This window comes from Lissotriton vulgaris, chromosome 4_1 (assembly GCF_964263255.1).
Source record: "Lissotriton vulgaris chromosome 4_1, aLisVul1.2, whole genome shotgun sequence".
In the NCBI taxonomy this organism is placed as follows: Eukaryota; Metazoa; Chordata; class Amphibia; order Caudata; family Salamandridae; genus Lissotriton; species Lissotriton vulgaris.
The window spans coordinates 1,080,335,692-1,080,356,794 of NC_141691.1; the positions used below are offsets into that span (position 1 = coordinate 1,080,335,692).

The 21,103-nt window shown below is 47.7% G+C and overlaps 1 protein-coding gene across 1 annotated transcript in view; it reads left to right on the forward strand.

Annotated features, from left to right (window-relative positions):
- Positions 1-21,103, forward strand: part of TRIO (trio Rho guanine nucleotide exchange factor) — a 5,246,815-nt gene that overhangs the window by 2,802,183 nt on the left and 2,423,529 nt on the right. The window lies entirely within an intron of this gene.

Here is a 21,103-nt window from a genome sequence, read left to right on the forward strand (position 1 = left end):
GTGGTGCTATGTGGTGTCTGACTAGTCTGACTAGGATCCTGCTAATCAGGACCCCAGTCTCTGTGCTTTCTTTCTTAAATTTGTATGGTAAGTTCCTAGGTACATCCCAGATTGGACACTGGTGTACCCTTATCTGTCACAACAATAAATATCTGGGGGTCAAAAGAGAAGAAAAGAAAGTTTGACAGTAGGAACCACTATACCAGACAGTAACAGTGAGAGATAATAGTTGGAAAGTGGTCGAGTCGAGACTCAAGGGTACCAGGAGGGAAATATTGTTCCCATCAGAAGCCACACTGTACCGCCCTTATTATCATCATATGGGATCTCCTTACCCAGGAGGCAAGACGGCCGGTAAACATTACCGTGACCGAGATGTAATATGAGGTATGAGAGCAGAACAGAGAAGTGTGGTAGTGGCTAATGAAAAAAAGCAGCGTATAGTGATTTGGAGTGAAAAAGTGAAGGGTACTAAAATTAGGTGAATGGGTGGTAAAAAGAATTTTAATAATAACCCCCAAACCCTAAGGTTAAAAAGCAGATGTGGGTGCAGGTTTTAAATAATAACCGCACTTATTAGTGGTCGACATGTTTCAGCATATTGTAAGATGTTCTTAATGCATTCCTCAGGACCTATATATAGTACACTGCTGCTTTCGAGAAAAAGAATTAAAAAGGTGTCACCTGAAAATCCAGGCGTGCTCAACCGTATACCTTACGTGTAGGCTGAGGAGCTTCACCCCACCTGGCTGCAGCGCAGGTAAAAGGAGCACCGCTCTAACCGTCGGCGTCTCCAGGCAGTCTTCAGTACTGGCCGTCTTGCCTCCTGGGTAAGGAGATCCCATATGATGATAATAAGGGCGGTACAGTGTGGCTTCTGATGGGAACAATATTTCCCTCCTGGTACCCTTGAGTCTCGACTCGACCACTTTCCAACTATTATCTCTCACTGTTACTGTCTGGTATAGTGGTTCCTACTGTCAAACTTTCTTTTCTTCTCTTTTGACCCCCAGATATTTATTGTTGTGATAGATTGTGCCAGGGGCGTATATCTGGCTGGTCGGTAAACTTGCCCTCAGACCCTCCTCACTTGTTGTTGTTGTGTACCCTTATCTGTCCCTAGTATATGGTACTGAGGTACCTAGGGCATAGGTACACCAGGGGTGCCGATTGAGCTGAAGTATGCATTATGCCTCCTAGGAGGGACCACTCAAACTGTACCTATAGGCCTGCCATTACAGCCTTTGTAAGCTGATGCTAGCACCACTTATGAAAGATATAGTTTTCCCTATATCTAATGTCACTGCATTTAACACCTATAATTCACCCCTCTGAGTCCATTCTCGCGGGCTGTAAATGCACCAGCCATTACTATAAATAGAGTGGCCATGCGTCATTACGCGAAGACCATCTCTATACTGGCTGTAACGAACCCTGTCATGTTTGGTATCAAACATGTTTGAATCATACCCGTAATCGGTGCAGGGGGTATCATTCCATGCACTGAAAAGCTCCTCCGGGAGGCCCTCAGTGCTCCCGGTACCATTCTTCTAGACCAGGACAGCACAACATGGCTGCTGCTGACCAGAGACACGATTCTGCCCTCCAGCTGCTGAGCCAAGCTCGAGCAGGGGAAGGCAGAACAATAGGTATCCTGTCACAGGGAGGTGTGACCACCCCCCCAGAGAGGGTTTAGTGTATTGGAGCCGGGTGGGAGCACCAGCGCCACTCAGTCTGCTTGAAGGGCACATTTGGTGCCCTCCTTGCATAATTCAGTTCAACCCAGCTTGGGGAGCCATTAGCTCCCTCTCTGGCACGAAACTGGACAAAGGACATGGGAGTATCTTCCCTACTGCCCGACCCCTCCCCTGGGAGGTAACCCTGAATCATCCCAACCCTTTCCTTAGGGTTCTTAAGTGCTTACCTGAGGGTGGGTCCCTAGATTCGTCGTGGTACAAGATTCATTTCAAGACACCACTTCTTCAACCGTCTGGGTATTCTGGACTGAGCTCTGGTCATCAAGGCTGCAACTGGGAAGACTCCTACTGCTTCTGATCTCGTAGCCCTGCTTGTCTGCTGCAACGTCCATGCCTGTGCTCCATACAGGAACCTTTAAAGGCCTGTGGGCATCCAAGACAGCTGGAGGACTCTCCCTTAAAGTGAAAGAGTGACTTCTCTGCGTCTGCAAGCACCGCAACTAAGCTGACCGGTCTGCTGATCTTCGGCTTCCACAGACTCCGAAAGGCTTAGCAACACAGGGGGTGGTTCTTCGCATCCCTCAAGGTCTGCCCTGCCCTCTCGCTACGCAGTATAAAGGGGATCCCCTCTGGAAGAGCAATGAAAGGTCAGGAAGAAGAGGGGAAATACAGAAACATCAAAACAAAAAGTCTCCCTCTGACCTACAGTTATTTTACATTGACATTATTTCAATTTCATATGTGAGCCATCCAAGAACTGTTCAGAACACAAACCAGTTCACAAAAATATCTTTTTAATTTCTTTTATCAAAAATATTTTGATCATCTTGTTCTCTTTTTTTCATATATAACATTTTTTTTGTCTTTTTTTTCACCATTATAGAATGACAATACATAAATTATTCAAAATCTGAGTGTATATATACAGAACACCAAAAGACATAATATACACAACAAATAACCCCGAGAGAGGAAACACTCAACAAACTCACACAACCACTTTCATACCACGAAATCACTCTCCCCAACACACATTCAAATCAATCTGGGAGGGTCTACTACAGAATGATATAGTAGTTTCCGTAGACCATATCCAAAAACTGCACAAGGCAGGATCTTGATCAGGCTCTAGTCGACGCGTTTCGGTGGCTGAACAGGGATGATATGCCACCTTCTTCAGGACCAGCCAGATACAAAAAGAAGTGTCTACTCAGCCCGGGGAAAAAAATGTCAATGTAAAATAACTGTAGGTCAGAGGGAGACTCTCTGCCCTGTCCTCTCACCAAGTTTGAGGCCAGTATCACTCGTTGGAGCTGCAGGAATCAAACCCCTGTTCTCTTTGTCGACTTGCAGTTGCAAAGGTTTGTTGGCTTCCTTATACTAAGATCTTCGGGCTCCAAGAGGCTTCAACCATCTTCATTGACCAAAATCTTCATCCTCACAGCATCACTTGCACCGTGGGTCTGCATCTTTTGGTGAACTGCTCAAGGTCCTCTCACGACTCCAGTGCCTCCAACCTGTGGGCCCACTGGAGGGTCATCTTTGAATTCTTTGGGCTCCTGGGCTCCCCTGATTGCTTGGGCCTGCCCTGACTCACCTGCTAGGGGTGAGTTTCCTGGACCTTGCTGGTCCCACATTGCACCTTCTTCAACTTCCGCGGTGGTTGCAGTTGCCAAGACTTGTTGGTGCTACCACAGGACACCAACCCCTCAACTCTCTAAATCCAACGTGGGACAGCTCGTATACAGCTCCTGGTCTTATACAGCATCGCCTGGTCCACACAGCTGCAGTTTCAAGATCACCGTCTTCTCTCCTGCAACACTCAAAATCAGTGGGCATTCATCTTCCGTGCCGCCTGGTCACTCCTGAGTGGCATAGACTCTCTTCAATCTGCTTGCAGGTTATTCACATCTCAAATCAACCTTTTAGTTCCCCCGGACACTTTCACCTTCTCAAGCAGCGGCATCTTCCTGAAGTCCTCCTTTGAGTTTGATGGTGGTTTCTGACCCCACTTCACACCTATGCACCCGGCTTCCCTGGTGTAGGTATCCTGGTTCCTAGGGTATCCACGGGTGGGTGGCTCTCCAACTTCGTCTTCCACTGGGTTTCTTCAGGGTCCACTGGGAAGGGTCCTCCTTCTTTAAAATTGCAACCGGGACTTAGCATACCACTATTGTAGTATATAGTTGCCGTCTCTCCCTGGTGACCACTGTGTATTTCGTGCTACTTACCCATTTCTATTGAAAAGTATTATGTGCATTGTGTATATAACCAGCTAGGAGATATCTGTATTTGTTAGTGAGTGTCTTACAATAAATACATATTTTTATGAATGCATTGTGTGGTTCTTTTTCACTTAATCTATACCAATAAGATTATGCTCCTGGTAAAACAAGCTGCTTTACACTCCTTCTGTCTAAAGCCTGACGGCTGCTTTCCACAGCTACCACTTAGAGAGCTTTCTAAGGTTGTCAATGTCCGCTAAAATCACCATAAGGGATGTCTGGATTGGTGCAGGGTGCCCACTTACATAAGTGTGCACCATGCACCAAGCCAGCTTCTCACATTGGTGTGCAGTGGTTGGGATTCAAGCCTGCATTGTTTTAGCAGATAATCTTGGTGTGAATTAATTAAAAAACCATCACTAATATTAGGCACATATAATACAGCTTGGAATATGTAAGTTCTACTGAACTTAGGGTTGGGTAGTTGAAGGGTCTAGCACAACCCTTTCTCCAACCTTAGATAGTTTCGTTTCCACTAGGATAGGTAGGTGCAACACCTCACTACACCTACAAACCATGTCTTTAGTTGGGGATACCAGTGCACCCCAGTCTGCTAAGTACAGTGGTCTAAAGTTCCAGAAACTAAGGACCCTGTGTAGCACCATTAAGCAGCTCTTGGAGCTGCTGCATAAGGATGATGGTCATCCTGTTGAGGCAGACGACCATGATAATGTGGGTGGGAATACTCCTGAATAGGGAGAATCAGGGGTTCTCACTGATGATCTCAATTCTTAGTTTGGGAAGGAGGACTCAAATGATTCCAACCTGCCAAACTCTGACTTCTCAGGAAATAGTACAGATGACACAGAGAACATACCCTGTGTTCCTCCTGGGAGGGTCCAGAGTAGACCAGAGAGGTCTAGATCCTACTCTTGAGAGTCCAATGCTTCTGGAAATTCCACATGGACCTCCATCTTTAGTAAGAGGGACAGCTCTTTGGACAGGGAGTACCAAATACTCAAACTTGGGAATGAAAGTCTCAGGTTCAGGAGAGATCAGTTTGCCCTTGACAAATAGTCCCTGAAAGTCCAGAAGGCTAGGACAAAATTGGGGCTAGCGTCCCATGGTGGTCGCAACAGTGTCCCCAGAATAAGAGAAACTTCTTTTGACAATAGGAACCTGAGCAAGTTAGTCCCTCCTTACCAGGAGGTGGTTGATGCCCATAAATGGATCACTGCTTTGGAGATGGCCTGCAAAGATCAGAGGGTCACTCAAGAGTAGGGGGCTGCTATCCTGTTGTTCTCCTTTGCTGACAAAGGTATCGATTGTAGGAGAGTAGGGTCTGCTTTCCTATGTTCACCCCACTTTTTGCTTTTTGCTTCACTGGTTTTCTACTTAATGTGGCTGTGGGCCTGCTAATCAGACCCACAGCCCTGCTGTTCTCTCTCTAAAATTCACACCATGTACTTTAGGTACATCACCAATTGGGAAATGGGTCACTCTTATGAGTCCCTGTACAGTGTACCATAGGTACCCAGGGCATAGGTGCACCCAAGGCCAACCAGGGGCTGCAGCAAATCTTTTGCCACCCCTGGCTGGCCATTCAAAGTAACACAACTGGCTGATCACTCAGCTGGGGCAAGGTCGTGTAATCACCCCTTGCTTAGGTATAGTATTCCTATATCTAACCTTATATCTAGACACATATACATCTATAAGTAACTCCTATGGCAGGCCTTAACAATCCTGAAGGCAGAGTGCTTGGTTTTATGTGAGATGAGGCTCTAGCATGAACTGGGCCTGTCTGCAACTTTCGGAACCATGTCCTTATAGCTGTTCTAGGATATAGCCATACCATATACTCTTAAGTGCATTATAATCCTCGCAGTCGAATGCTAACTTTTGTTTGGCTTTATCAAAACATGTCGTGTAAGGTGTCATACGCTTTGGAATACTACACCCTCGCCAGTTCTGGCGACGGGGGTAGCATTTCACCCTTCTAGAGGGCGAAGACATGCTGTTCCTACTAATCCCGGTTAAAGTTAACCAGAACCTCAGCATCACAAAATGAATGCTGCTGCCACAGACACAAGTCTGACCTCCTGCTGCTGGGTGTCCTTCCAGTGAGGGAGGCTTGGACAATAGGTTTCCTGTCTTGGGAGGTGCTAGCACCACCCCAGACAGGCCATAGTGTATTGGAGCAGGGAGGGCTGAATGAAATGAGACACTGCCTGGGGCACACAAGGTTTCCCATGCATAGTCCAGTTCAAACCGGTGCTGGGGCACTCCAGCCCCAGCTCTGTTGTGAAACTGGACAAAGGGAAAGGGGTGTAACCACCCCCTTCCCTGGTCCCACCCATAGGAGGGACCTAGCAGGTAATCCAGCCCCTAAATTTGGTATATAGGTAGGAGCTGAGTCCCAAGACTTTAGATTTATCCTGACTGAAACTTGAAACGAAACTCTGGACCTTCGACGTTCTACTTGAAGATAGAAGACTGAAGAATCTCCCTTGTGGTCAAGGAGTTACCACCCTGTGCAAGCAGGCACCATCAAGCGATCAATGGTTTGCTTTGTCGACGCTCCCGCCGGAGTCCGATCACAGAGCCTGACAAGACCTGGACTTCCAGACTTCCAACAGCCCGATTCACAGTCACAGCAGAGCTGAGACCCGTGGAGGCGACGAGAGACGTGGGACCGGCCATCTTGGAAAGCCAAAGACTTGCTTTCTGTGCAACATCTGAGGCACCCTCGAAGTTGTGCATTGGGGATTGAGAAGCCCTAGCCCCGAGCACCATCTGCACCGAAGATCAGCCCTCCACACTCCACGAGTTCTGCGTGGGGCCCTTCTGCATTTTTCTACTCAACGCGTCTGTCTGGTCACTTGCCCGTTGGCTAGTGGCCTCTGTGATGACGAACCTTTTGATTTACACCGCTGGTCTGCTTGCTCCAGACTGGCCCCTGCTTCCCTGAAAAGGAGAAGCCCATCAGACCTTGCTGGTCTGATCCGTAAGCCATCTTCGATTCCTGCGTGGGTTGCCTTTGCCAAGGCTTGTTGACTTCAATCCGGAAGCCGACACTGCCGACAGCGAGAGCCTTCGTGGGACAGTCCGTATCCAGCTCCTGGTTGTCGTCGACACCTCCTGTCCACGTGGCTGCAGAGACAAGCTTCACGACATCACCTGATTGCTTCCCAACATCGACTGATTCCTTCCTGGTTCCTTCCTGGTCACTGGCTAGTGACCCAGACTCTGTCCCCTCTGCTTTCAGGTACTCTTCATCCTCGATCCGCCCTTGGATCCACCCGAACTCTTCCCTCCTGGTCGCCTGCAGCATCTTTCTTCAACGCTCCATAGGATTCAGCGACGAAACCCGACACACTTTGACACCTATGCACCCGCTTCCTGTGGGTGAGGTAACGCGAGTACTTCTGTGCTCCTGTGGGTATTTACTATCCTAGTGTCTAACTTTCAAGTAGCTTTCTCCTTGTCCATCTGAAAGTGACCTAAAATAACTAGTTTCCATTTCTTCCTTTCCCATTCTAACTCTATGGTAACTCGCGTGTGTGTAAAGACACTGCACACGCATCCCATGGACCTCCTGCTCCCTATCCTTTGGTAGTACAGCGTAGCCCCAGCTATTCTCCAGGCCCTAGGCCTTTCCTTTGTTCGTGACGTGGTTCTTATACCACTATTTTAGTATATGGTTCGAAGTGCCCCTAGGGCATTACTGTATTTTGTGCAACTTATTGTATTTTGATTAAGTATCTTGTTATGTGCTGGTGCCTCTGACCTCATAAAGAGTTCAGAGGATTGTGTTTGAAATAAATACATATATATTTTGATGTACAACCTGTGTGGTGTCCTTTCACTTGGTAGTAAAGGGGTTACATATGGTAAAACAGCTGGCTTCACATGCCCTCTTGAGTTTAGCCTAACACGGCTTTGTCCATGCTACCACTAGGATATCTGGTCTATAAGGTTGACTTTACAACCATCACCAAAAGGGTTTTTTGGACTGGTGCAAGGTGCTCACTAGAATAGTGAACATCATATACCAGGCCAACATTTCACAGTGGTTCTAAACAGAAGGGTGTAGTAAGGTTAACCCTGGGAACTGAGATGGACTCTGGCCTCAAGCTGTTTTGATCTGTGATGTAGGCATGGATATGTTCTTCCCTGTGAGTCCCAATAAATTGGGCAAGTACAGACAAACTCCTTTAGTCAATGAAAAAGAGGCTCAGGCCTACAGGGACACAGGGGCTAGTGTCACCATGGTGATACCTGACTTTGTGGACCCTGGACAGATCATACTAGGTGAAACTTACCTAGTGACCAATGCTAGCAATGTCACTACCACACACAGTATGGCAGTTGTTAATTTCTCCTGGGGAGGGTTAACTGGCCTTAAGAAGGTTGTTGTTAGCTTAGACCTCCCTGTAGAATGTTTGCTTGGCAATGACTAGAGACTTCAGCCTGGTCTGAAGTGGAGTTTAGGACACATGCAGAAATGTTAGGTATCTCAGCACATGTTCTGGCTGTGACTAGGTCACAGGTCAAAAATTGCAACACTGAACAGGCACTGGATTCTGGAATAATGGACTAGTTGCCTACCAGGAAAAGGAGCAGTAGGGTTAAATGTGCCTTCCCCCTGCCTCAGAATGAGGATCAGCCTTCTGAGGAAGCTGATTGTGAGCCTGAAGAAGGAACTGTCTTAGAAGAGCTTGAACCTGATCAGGTTGAGTTTCTTGGGACAGGGTGACCTTCCAGGGCAGATCTGAGGCAGGCACAGTTGGACTGCCCTTCTCTTGAACCCCTCAGATAGCAAGCTGCTGCTGAGGCTGCAGGGAATGCTAGTGGAACCCATAAAGTTTACTGGGATGAAGGGCTCCTGTATTCAGAGGGTAGAGACCCCAAGCCTGGTGCTTCCAGGAAGTTGGTCATTCCTTTGGCATTCAGGGGCTTCCTTTTGACACTAGCCCATGATATTCCCCTTGCAGGACATCTTGGCCAGAATAAAACTTGGGACAGGCTTGTTCCACATTTTCACTGGCCCCACAGGGAAACAACCTTTACAACTCAGCTTTTACAACGCACTACCATTACAGTGAAACTTTTACAACCCAACCATTACAACGCATGACACTACAAAGCATACCACTACAACGCATGCCATTACAACGCAACCATTACAACGCATGACACTACAACGCATACCACTACAACCCATGTCATTACAACACATACCATTACAACACATAACATTACAACGCATACTACCCTTACACTATCAAACATTTACCCTACTGTTGCACCCCCTGGAGTTAGAATAGTAATTTTTACACCCTACATTATCCAACACTTACCCTACTGTTGCACCCCCCTGGAGTTAAAATAGTAATTTTTACCCCTACACTATCCAACACTTACCCTACTGTTACACCCCCCTGGAGTTAAAATAGTAATTTTTACCCCTACACTATCCAATACTTACCATACATGAAAGGTAATGTTATATGTTGTAATGGTATGCGTTGTAAAGGTAGTATGCATTGTAATGGAATGCGTTGTAAAGGTAGTTTTTAAAAATTCGCTGTAATGGCATGCGGCTTAATGGAATGCCTTGTAATGGATGTTGTGTTGTAAAAGTGTGTTGTAAAGGTATGCATTGTAAAAGTATGCGTTGTAACGTCATACATCCTGCCCCACATGTCAGAAGACACCAAGGAGTTTTGTCACTCCTGCGTAACCTGCCAAACCAGTGGCAAAGCAGGTAGCACTACAAAGGCCCCCCTAATACCACTACCTGTGGTGGGGGTTCCCTTTGAAAGAGCTGGGATTGACATTGTTGAACCAATGGATCCCCAAACAGCCACTGGGCACAGGTTTATTCTGGTGGTAGTGGATCATGCCACCAGATACCCAGAAGCTAGTCCCCTTAGGACCACTACAGCCCCTGTTGTGGCAAGAGCCCTTTGGGAGTTTTCTCAAGAGTGGGTTTCCCTAAGGAGGTTGTATCAGATAGAGGTGCAAACTTCATGTCTAGTTACTTGACTGCAATGTGGAAGGAGTGTGGAGTGAACTATAAGTTTACCACACCCTATCACCCACAGTGTAATGGTCTAGTTGAAAGGTTCAACAAGACCTTAAAGGGTATGATTAAGGGTCTCCCAGAAAAGCTCAGCCAGAGATGGGATATCCTGCTACCCTGCCTTTTGTTTGCTTACAGAGAGGTTCCTCAGAAGGGGGTTGGCTACAGGCCTTTGAACGTCTGTTTGGGCATCCTGTAAGAGGACCCCTTTGTCTGGTGAAAGAAGGATGGGAGTTACCTCTCAAACAAGACATTGTGGACTATGTACTTGGTCTCCGCTCCAGGATGGCTGAAGTCATGAAAAAGGCATCCAAAAACCTTGAGGCCAGTCAGGAATTGCAAAAGGCATGGCATGACCAAAAGGCTGTACTGACTGTTTACCAGCCAGGACAAAAAGTGTGGTTGCTGGAGCCTGTGGCCCCAGCAGCTCTCCAAGACAAATGGAGTGGAGCCCACACTATTGTTGAATAGAAGGGAGAGGTAACCTATTGAGTTGATCCTGGAACTCCCAGGAGCCCCCTGCAGGTACTCCATGTTAACAGGCTGAAACCATACGTTGACAGGTCAGACATGGGCTTGCTCATGCTACTGATGAAGAACAAGAGGAAAAGGGTGACCCTCTCCCAGACCTGCTCTCTCAGAACCCTGATGATGGTTCAATTGATTGTGTAGCCTTGGCAGGCAGCCTCACTGACCAGAAGCAGAGTGACTGCCGACAAGTTCTGCAGGCATACAGACATGTTTTCACTGACTCCAAGTCAGACTACCTGGTGCACTCATGAAGTGGACACTGGGGACAGTATGTATGTTAACCTGATCATTTCAGGGACTGTATCAGGACAGAAGTCCAGAAAATGTTGGAATTGGGAGTTATTGAACCTTCAGATAGCCCTTGGGCTAGTCCAGTAGTCCTGGTGCCAAAACCTCACAGCCAAGGTGGCAGGAGAGAGATGAGGTTTTGTGTGGACTACAGAGGTCTCAATGCTGTCACTAAGACAGATGCTCATCCAATACCCAGAGCAGATGAGTTCATAGATAAGTTGGCCTCTGCCAAATATCTGAGCACATTTGATCTGACAGCTGGCTACTGGCAAATCAGGTTAGCTGATGAGGCCAAGCCAAAGACAGTGTTTCCAACCCCTAGTGGTCATTATCAATTTGTGGTGATACCCTTTGGTCTGAAAAATGCACCTGCCACATTGCGAACAAAGTCCTCTCAGGCCTGGATGACTACTGTGCAACTTATCTTGATGATATTGCTGTCTTTAGTTCCACCTGGGAAGATCACCTGATCCACCTGAAAAATGTTTTGGAGGCCCTGCAGAGAGCAGGCCTAACTATCAAAGCTACCAAATGCCAGATAGGGCAGAGTCAGGTTGTGTACCTGGGCCACCTTGTAGGTGGAGGCCAGGTTCAACCATTGCAGAGAAAAATCCAGACCATAATGGACTGGGTTGCTCCAACCACCCAGACTCAGGTCAGAGCTTTCTTGGGTCTGACTATATACTATAGGAGATTTGTCAAGGGTATGGTTCAATTTTGATCTCTTGAATGACTTAACTTCTAAAAGAATGCCTAAGAAAGTTCAGTGGACAGTCAGCTGTCAAAAGGCATTTGATGACCTGAAGCAGGCCATGTGCACTGCACCCATTCTGCAAAGTCCTAACTACTACTCCAAATAATTCATTTTTCACACTGATGCTTCTGAGTTGGGGGTAAGGGCTGTGCTATCACAATTAAATGAAGGAGGTCAGGACCAGCCAGTAACTTTTATTAGCAGAAGGCTGACCCCTAGAGAGAAATGTTGGTCAACTATTGAGAGGGAGGCCTTTGCTGTGGTTTGGGCCCTGAAGAAGCTGAGGCCATACTTGTTTGGTACTCACTTCACAGTTCAGACAGACCATCAGCCCCTCTTGTGGCTAAAACAGATAAAGGGTGAAAATCCCAAACTGCTCAGGTGGTCCATTTCCCTACAGGGAATGGACTATACAGTGGAACATAGACCTGGGAGTAACCATGCCAATGCAGATGGACTCTGCAGGTATTTCCACTTAGAACATGAATACTCAACTGGTCAAGGTTAGTTTAATGTCCCTGCGTTTGGGGGGGGGGTGTAGGAGAGTAGGGTCTGCTTCCTATGGTTACCCCCACATTTTGTGCTGTGATTCTCTGGTTTTTCAACTTTAGTGTGGCTGTGGACCTACTAATCAGGCCCACAGCCCAGCTGTTCTCTCTCTAAATTCATACCATGTACTTTAGGTACATACCAGGTTGGTTACTGGGTCATCCTTGTGAGCCCCTGTATAGTGTACCATAGGTACCCAGGCCATAGGTGCACCCTAGGCCTACCAGGGGCAGCAGCATGTGTTGTGCCACCCCTGGTTTGGCTTCCAAACTGACACCACAGGTCTGTTCTTACAGCCTGGGTAAGGTGGTGTAACCACCCTTTACCTAGATATAGTATACCTATATCTATATCCATATCCATATCCATATATAGACACGTACACCTATAAGCCACTCCTAAGGCAGACCTCAACAATCCTGGAGGTAGAGTGCTTTGTTTTATGTGAGAGGGTGCCCTAGCATGAGCTGAGCCCCTCTGCAGCTTTCGGAACCATCTCCTTATAGCTGTTCTATGATATAGCCATACCATGTACTCTTAAGTGCATTATAATCCTCACGGTTAATGCTAACTTTGGTTTGGCTTTATCAAAACATGTTGTATAAGGTGTCAAACACTTTGGAATACTACCCCCCCCCTCTAGTCCTGGCGGCAGGGGTAGCCTTCCACCCTTCTAGAGGGAGAAGACATGTAGTTACTGGTTTACCCGGTTAAAGTTAAACAGAGCCTCAGCATCACAGAATGGATGCTGCTGCCTCAGACACGAGTCTGCCCTCCTTCTGCTGGATGAAACTCCGGCAGGGGGAGGCCTGGACAATAGGTTTCTTGTCCAGGGAGGTGCTGGCACCTCTCCAGACAGGCTCTTAGTGTACTGGGGCAGGGAGGGCTGCATTCAGTGAATGCTTTCTAGACACTGCCTGGGGCACACAAGGTGCTCCATGCATTTCCCAGTTTAAATCGGTTGCTGGGGCGCTCAGCCCCGGCGTGAAGCTGGACAAAGGGGAAGGGGTGTAACCACCCCCTCCCCAGGTCCACCCATAGGAGGGACCTTAGAGTTAGTCCAACCCCTAAACTTACTATAAGTATAGAACCCCAGTCTCTAGGACTTTAGATTACCCTGGACGAAACTCTGCAACATATATCCTGGACCTTCGACATTCCATTTCGACTGGAAGACGGAAGAAATCTCCCTTGTGCTCAAGGAGTGACCAACCTGTTCAAACAGGCACCAACAGCATCTTTGCCGGTCTGCATTTTCGAGGCTCCTGCCGGACCCTGAAGAATCTGCGACACAGGACACGGACTTCCAGACATCCCTGACTCCGACCTTCCCTCACAGCATAGCTGAGACCCTGTGGTGGACACGAGAGACGTGGGACCGAAACTCCTGGACATCCTGCATTTTGCTAGCTGCATCGACTTCCCAAGGTATCCCGAAGTTGTGCACCTTCTGCACCGAAGCTCAGAGGCCCACACTCCACGAGTGTCCCGTGGGCCCACTTTGTACATTTCCGTTCGACGCATCCACGCAGTGTCTAGTCCGTTAGCTAGTGAGCCCCCAAGAAGTACAATCTTTGATTTAACTTCCTTTCCTGGTTTCTCCAGGCTTGCTCCAGCGTCCCTGCAAAGGAGAATTTCCACAGACATTGCTGGTCTGCACCAAAGCCAATCTCGACATCCTGTGGGGGTTTTGTTTGCCAAGGCTTGTTGGGTCCAATCTGGATACCGACACCGAAGTCAACTAGATCCTTCGTGGTACAGCTCGAATCCAGCTCCTAGTAATCGTCAAAACCTCCTGGACCTCGTGGCTGAAGAGACAAGCTTCACCTTTTCACCTGAAATCACCCGACATCTGGTGGCATCTTTCTATCGCCACCCTGTTCACTGGCTAGTGGCCCAGACTCTGTCTCCTCTGCTCTCAGGTTCTTCACATCTCCGATCCACCCGGACACTTTTTCTCTGGTCGCAGCAGCACTTCACAGCTCTCCATTGGAATCAACAACGAAACCCGACACGAAAAGACACCTATGCACCCGGCTTCCCTGGTTGAGGTAACACGATTACTCCGGTGCTCCCGTGGGTATTGACTCTCCAAGTGTCCTAGTCTAAAAGGGTTCCATCGCAGTTCACCTCCTTGTACCCTTAATCTTTAAAATTGTAACTTGCTCGTTTCCCATAGAAAGTCAATGGTAACCCGCAGCTGTGTTAAGACACTGCACACGTCTCCCATGGGCCTCCTACATCCTAACCTTTGGTTGGTCTGAGTAGCCCAAGCGATTCCACAGGCCCCAGGCCTGCTTTCTATTCCTCATGTGGTTCTTATACCACTATTTTAGTATATGGTTTGTGAGGCCCCAGGGCAAAACGTATGCTAAGTAAGTACCTTGTATTGTACTTTTACCTCTGACCTCATATCGAGTGCAGAGGGGTTGTGTTTAGAATAAATACATATATATTTGATATATACCATGATTGGTGTGCTTTCACTTGGTACTCAAGAGATTATAAATGGTAAAACAACCTTGCTTAACTCGTCTCCAAGTCTTAGCCTGAAGGCTGCTCTCCACAGCTACCACTAAGGATAGCTTTCTGTAAGGTTGACTTTATAACCTACCATCAATAAGGGTCGATTAGACTGGTGCAAGGTGCCCACTAGAACTAGTGGGCATCATATACCAGGCTAACCTCTCACAATGAGGGTCTCCAATAAGCATTGATTGATCCAGCGTCATTCTAGTGTAAAATGTGTGTGCTGCAATGACCATAAGACAGAAATGGATATGAACGGTTATAAGCACCAATAAAGTAAATAGATGATGGAATTCTACCATAGTGCTAAAACAATGGAGTTAAGTAGGTATATAGATACATGCCAAATGGAATGCGTACTCCTTGATGCTAACCTAACCCTAACTAGATGTATCTAATGTACCTAGGATGCATGTAGGTGTATGTCCAAGAATCGCCCTAGGAAAGAGCCAACCCCATTACCTGAAGTAAGAAAATGAAGGACCCCTTCTTGGTCTTGATATGGCCACCTCGCGAGGGATGTCAAACCAATGCTTGCTGGACTATCTGTATGCAGGGACTTTAGTGTCTAGTGTCAGCGTGTCAGCATTGAAGTGTTTCTCCTCTGCCTACCCCAGCAAAGATTGTGTTTATATGCCTAAAAGGTACCCTAAGGTGTTCTACCTTGCTGTGTCATATCGGCCAAGAATGACACTAGTGATGAACCTTATGGACAGTTATTATGCAGAAGATCGTAATCTTGCTGTGATTCTGAGAATCCTCATGCATAATAAATGAGGCTAGTTTTCAGCACCAAAACCGTTATGTAGTGCAATGGTACAATAAACGTAGGTGAAAGGTTAGGAGACTACCCAGACCTATATTAGGGTACATTGCGAATCATAACAGTCTGGACGTTCTGCATGGTGTGCCTTTACATTGGCACTACTACATAAAAAGCCAGCTTCATACAGCAGGCCCTCTTGACAAAAGGTCAATGATCCCACTCCATTCTTTTTGTTGCAGTACCACATGGCTGTGGTGTTGTCCGTTAACACCTGCAATAGCTTTCCCTTGATGAAGGGTAGAAAGGTTTTCAATGTCAGCCAGATTGCACGTAGCTCCAGCAGGTGGATGTGGAGTCCAGATTAAGCGGGAGACCAGATTTCTCTGATGTCCTCCTCCCCCAAATGGCCATCTCATTCCAGGAATAACACATTTGTCACTACTGTCTCAGCTCTGGTTGAGGAAGGGAGAGAGGTCTGTAGCTGACCCAACTGCGGTATATAAGCTAGTTGTGCGGGGGTCGCAACGACTCCTGGAAAATCTGGCAGGCGCTGAGTAGCTCAGGCTCCAAGGAAACAGGTCTCGAATGCAATGCTCCCTCATCGCGGTGGCCGATGGACGAGGAGAATTCTAAGAGCATTTCGACTTCTTACTTTTCTCTTTTTGCCTTCTACCTTAATGTCCTGAGGATTTGGTGTGGGGTGATGAGGACTTCAGGCTTCTCAAACTATCTTGGGACCTACCTCTCGACCATGACCTAAATTTTCATTGAGTCGCATGCCGGGACACCATGAGCTTCAGGGACCGCCCACTCAAAGCCTTTAGGTTCATGGCCCCATAATCGGAGCGCGACTTTGTATAGCGGTAATGCTCCAGGCCCCATAGACAGATGAGTTGAGGGTCCGTCAGCGACATCTGCCTGTGACTGGCTCTGCAAGGATTAAAACATATCTTCTTGGATGGCATATCCTCATCACATAAGGAGGAACACCTCAAAGGTCCTGCAAGGAAGGCGAGGAGGAGCACTCTCAACTGTGCTGTAAGGCCAGGTCCAGGGGTGGACCACAATGTCCAGCAGTCTCCAGCTCCTAGCGCTGTGTAGCGCGTCATCCTAAAGCGCCTGGAGGCGCTTCAAAACCGAGCGCGGGTTCCCGCAGCGCGGGTCCTGCAAGGAAGGTGAGGAGGAGCACTCTCAACTGTGCTGTAAGGCCAGGTCCAGGGGTGGACCACAACGTCCAGCAGCCTCCAGCTCCTAGCGCTGTGTAGCGCGTCATCCTAAAGCGCCTGGAGGCGCTTAAAAACTGAGCGTGGGTTCCCGCAGGAAAGTATTGCACCAGTAGGAAAACCCCCGTTAGCCAACCTAAAATCCCGTCTAGTTAGGAGGTGGCGATAAAATTACACTGCACCTCCCACCTGAATGTTCCCTGTATGTAGTAGTGCTAACTGATAATTCACCACTTACAGAAATCCACAAGGAATCCCAAGTGGGGCTTAAGAACAAGGTATGCCATTGGCTGGCTCAAAATGTGGATCTATCAAATGTTTATTTTGAAGACATTTTGTCTGTAAGAAGGCTGGGGTGGGTTGGCCCTATGTCTAAGAAATACAAGTGGGATTGCATTGTAATTAGTTGTAGATCCCGCTCGCTAGCAAAGTGGCTGGCTGACCGGGGTTTGGTACTAGCAGATCAAAGCTCAGGGCAAGGCCCCAAACTTTTGCCAATGGCCTACTTTTATAGGAATTTAGCACCAAAGGAGGGGGCACCGATGACGAGTAGGCATGTCCCCTTGAATGAAGTCACTAACAGAGGTCCCAGGGCTTTTGTACTCAGAAACAGATACCAGCCACTCTCAAATTTAGATGATCTAGATTGACTCAATGGAGTTCCTAGACAGCTGTTGGGTGAAGGTAAGGGACTTATTGTAACAAATGGGGCACAACCAATTGAACGGGTAAAGGAAAAATAAAATTGTTCTAGTACAACCGGCAAGCCTAATATGTATCCCGAAGATGGGGGAAAACAACTTAACAACAGCGACCCTGCGATAAATATTGTAAATGCTAGTGATTTAACAATTGTGTCTTGGAATGTGGCTGGTATCAATTAAAAGCTTAATGATCCTGACTGGTGCAGTTTTATTGATAAATACCACATATGTTTATTACAGGAGACCTGGGCAGTAGAGAAAGTGTATAAAATGGACTTTACTACCTTTAGTGTCAAGGCAAAGAAGGGACCAATGGGCCTCCTGTAGGGGGCCTGTTGATATGGGTGAAAAACTCCCTGATAGGGAAAATTAAAAACCTCAGCCTTGGATGTGAAGACATACTTGGGCTGGAAATCTCTCTCCCCATGGGGAGCGTGAGGTGCCGGGTTTTTAGAGACCCGGTGGTGCCAGGGGATCACACCCGAAGACCTCTGAGTTCTCCCTGTTCTGGACTTACAGAAACACAGAGTCTTCTAGTTGAAGTCAGTGATCGAGTTTTATTGGCTGCAACCAAGTAACATGCGTCCTAGAAGTACGACAACACGGGCCGTAAGTTCTCAGGAAACTGTTCGTTTTTACAGAACCAGCCTTCTCCTTATATACATAAATAATAGCTGTAGGCAAGAATTCTTGAGTTTATGATATGGCTATACAAATATTTCCACAATAATACAAAGAGCGAAGTCATGCTGGTCAGCACATATTTTAGATGTCCAGTTGGTGATGGATTACCCCGCCAGATCCAGAACTCCCATCAGATATCGATGAAACACCAATAAAGTCGGGCACCCTCCCATCATAAAACGGGTTGTAAACAAGAATCATCGACAGGTGTATGCGTACGGGAAACAGGGTCTGTATGTAGTGGATGGTTTATGACATGTTGTGCCTTGATGATATCTTGCTCGGCCACTGGGCGAGGAGCTGCCCAAACAGGCTTGGCTGGAAGCAGTGGAGGCAGCTTCGGCCAGGTCATGGGGAAGTCAGCTACAGAGGACGTGTCCTTTTGGATCAAGCTCGGCTTTAATCAATTGACTTATATGAGGGCAAGCCATAAGATGGATGCCGTTTACAAAATGGAGTCCGAGGGTTCGGGACGGAAACTATGATTTAAGGGTGTTAGCATCACTCAATCGTGACGCAAATACATAGGGATAATGTCCTGATCATTACCGGTTCGTAGATACCAAATTCGTCATGGTACGACGATATTTTATGACACAAGTGTTGGACCTCGATATCTGTAAAACAGCGGGGTCCAGATTTGCAGTACCACAGGCCCTCCTTTTGCCCTCATATTAGGCAATAACTCACACTAATCTGAGTCCAAATCTGTATTGATGAATTCACGGAGATGCTGCTGTAGCATCATTCTGTTGCTCAGTTCGTCCCTTGACACGGGCTTCCTTACACATGAAGTGGCGCAGAGGCCACATATTGCAGGAGCGCACTGCACAAACAGGCAGAACATAAACAGAACGGCTAAGATCATCCCAATGAAGATCAGAGTTTTCCACCCCCAGGCAGAGATCAGTTCCCAGAACCACCCTAGCAGAGACCAGTCTCCCTTCTCCATGTGAAGGGAGTCGGAGATTTTGTGTAATTTGGAGATGGCCTGGTATACCGTCGGAGCATTATCGGGGATGAAAATGCAGCAACTAGATTGGATCACTCTACATACACCACCACGGTCTGCAACTATGACATCTAGGGCAACCCGGTTCTGAAGGGTCATAAGTCGATCCGACTGAAGCTCAGCTGTTAAGTTGCTAAGGGCACCGGCCGTTTCAGTCACGGCGGCTTCAACTATTCTTGTCAGTTGTCGAATGTTCCTGCTGTTCACCATGGGCCCCCAAAATGGCAGAAAACCCTTTGCGAAGTCTCCAAACTCCTGACCCGCGGTGTCGTCTTGACTCACGACACCCCTAACTATCCTTGTCCGATGGTAATCTGCCCCGGCCGTGTAGGTGGGTGGCAGCAGAAACGAGATGAAACATGTGCCCGAGAAGTCAGGGGGCAACCATGTGTAGGCTTTGTCATGGCAGACGAAATAGGTGCCTTTAGCCGCCAAGAATGGAGGGGAAGTTCGGGAGGCAAACACATACGTCTCCGTACATATGCTCTTCCCCAACTGCGCTTTGGGATCCCTGCCAATACCTTGCAGACATAAGTGACCTCGGTGGGGTACTATCCAGACTGGGGAGGATTTCTTTGATTTCTGGCTCTCACTTAAGGAAATCCCATACTTGGTGATGTTCCACCTGCTGTATGGGGTAAACTCATCTTTGGGAGTTGCTCTAACCGTGTCACTATCTCTACTCATATTTCGGATCCCTGCCACTAGTGCCTTATTGTTTGAGTTCTCCCCTCGAACGTAGGGTTCAAGGGAATACAGGAACATAGTCTGGAAAGCTCACAGGGAACCGAAATAACTGAATGGCAGGACAAAGTAAGGGATGCCCTTATCTGCAGTGTGTGGCATGAGTCCGCAAATCCAACAGTTCGATGTGTTCATAATAGACTGGTGCTGGTGTAGGAGCTGGACAAAGGAGTTATTTGCGAATTCCAGTCTTCTGGCAGACTCGTGTTCAGGTAGAGGGTGAAAGGAGTGTGTGTGATCAGTGGGAGAAGGTGCGAGTTGTGTGTTGTGTATGAATGGAACTCGAAAAATGGACAGAGCAAAGCCAGTCAAAAACATTATTATACTACACATCATTAAGATGCTTAACACTAGAGTTCGTCTTCTTGCCATTATAGTACATATTTTCTTTTCAAAGGTCATGTGTCTAGCAGGTCTCTCAACCCCTGCAAACTCCATCCTCTGGTTGCTGCCCGTGGTGGGAGGTTGCTTCTGCCAAGATGTGCGCTCTGTCCAGTCCGGGGTAATTCCCTCAGACTGACCAGAACCGTTGACCTAGGCGTCCCCGGCTGCACTCCTCAGACTTCAACCGCGGCCTTAGCAGCAGAACCGGATGGCGGTTCGAAAATCAAAAATGAGCTAGTTCCCTGGGCGAGAGAGCTGTGGAATCAAAAATAGTTCATGGGAAGAGGGGGGGAAATCGCACAAATTCTGTTAAGTCAGTTCCTCGGTTTTGGCCTCAGATTATATCGTTCCTTTCCAGGCACGGCGTGATCTTCAAACAATGTCTCAGGTTCTGTAGTGTCCAACTGCATCGACGGGGGCACAGATCCTTGCAAGATACAGTCACTCTCTTGGTCGGTACCAGTTCCTTTTAATCGTGCATCGCTGAAGGGGACAAAACGTGGTACAACCTCAGTCTCTGAGTCAGCGACTCCTTGCTGGACCCATCGGTCGTATGGAAGGGGCAACGGGACCCTTTTGCAGTTGGCGCCGTGCACTCAATGTTTCTTTCCGTGGACACGTACTGCAGAGCGAGTAGACAGTAAAACCTGGAAAGGTCCGGTCCAGCGAGGCTCCTCGTTCTTGTTACGTCTGAAATTCCGAATCAGGATCCAGGAGCCGGGCTCGATGGCGTGGCCTGGATCGTCAGACGCCGGTGGAGAGGAGCTGTGGACCTGTTGATGTAAAGTATGCAGTTTAGTTGTCAATTCGTGCAAATAGTCAAACAGTACAGGGTACTCGATCTCATTGAGCTTTCTTGGCCTCGGTACTCCCCATATATTAGCTGGGCGCCCAAACACGATCTCGTTTGGGCTAAGTCCCA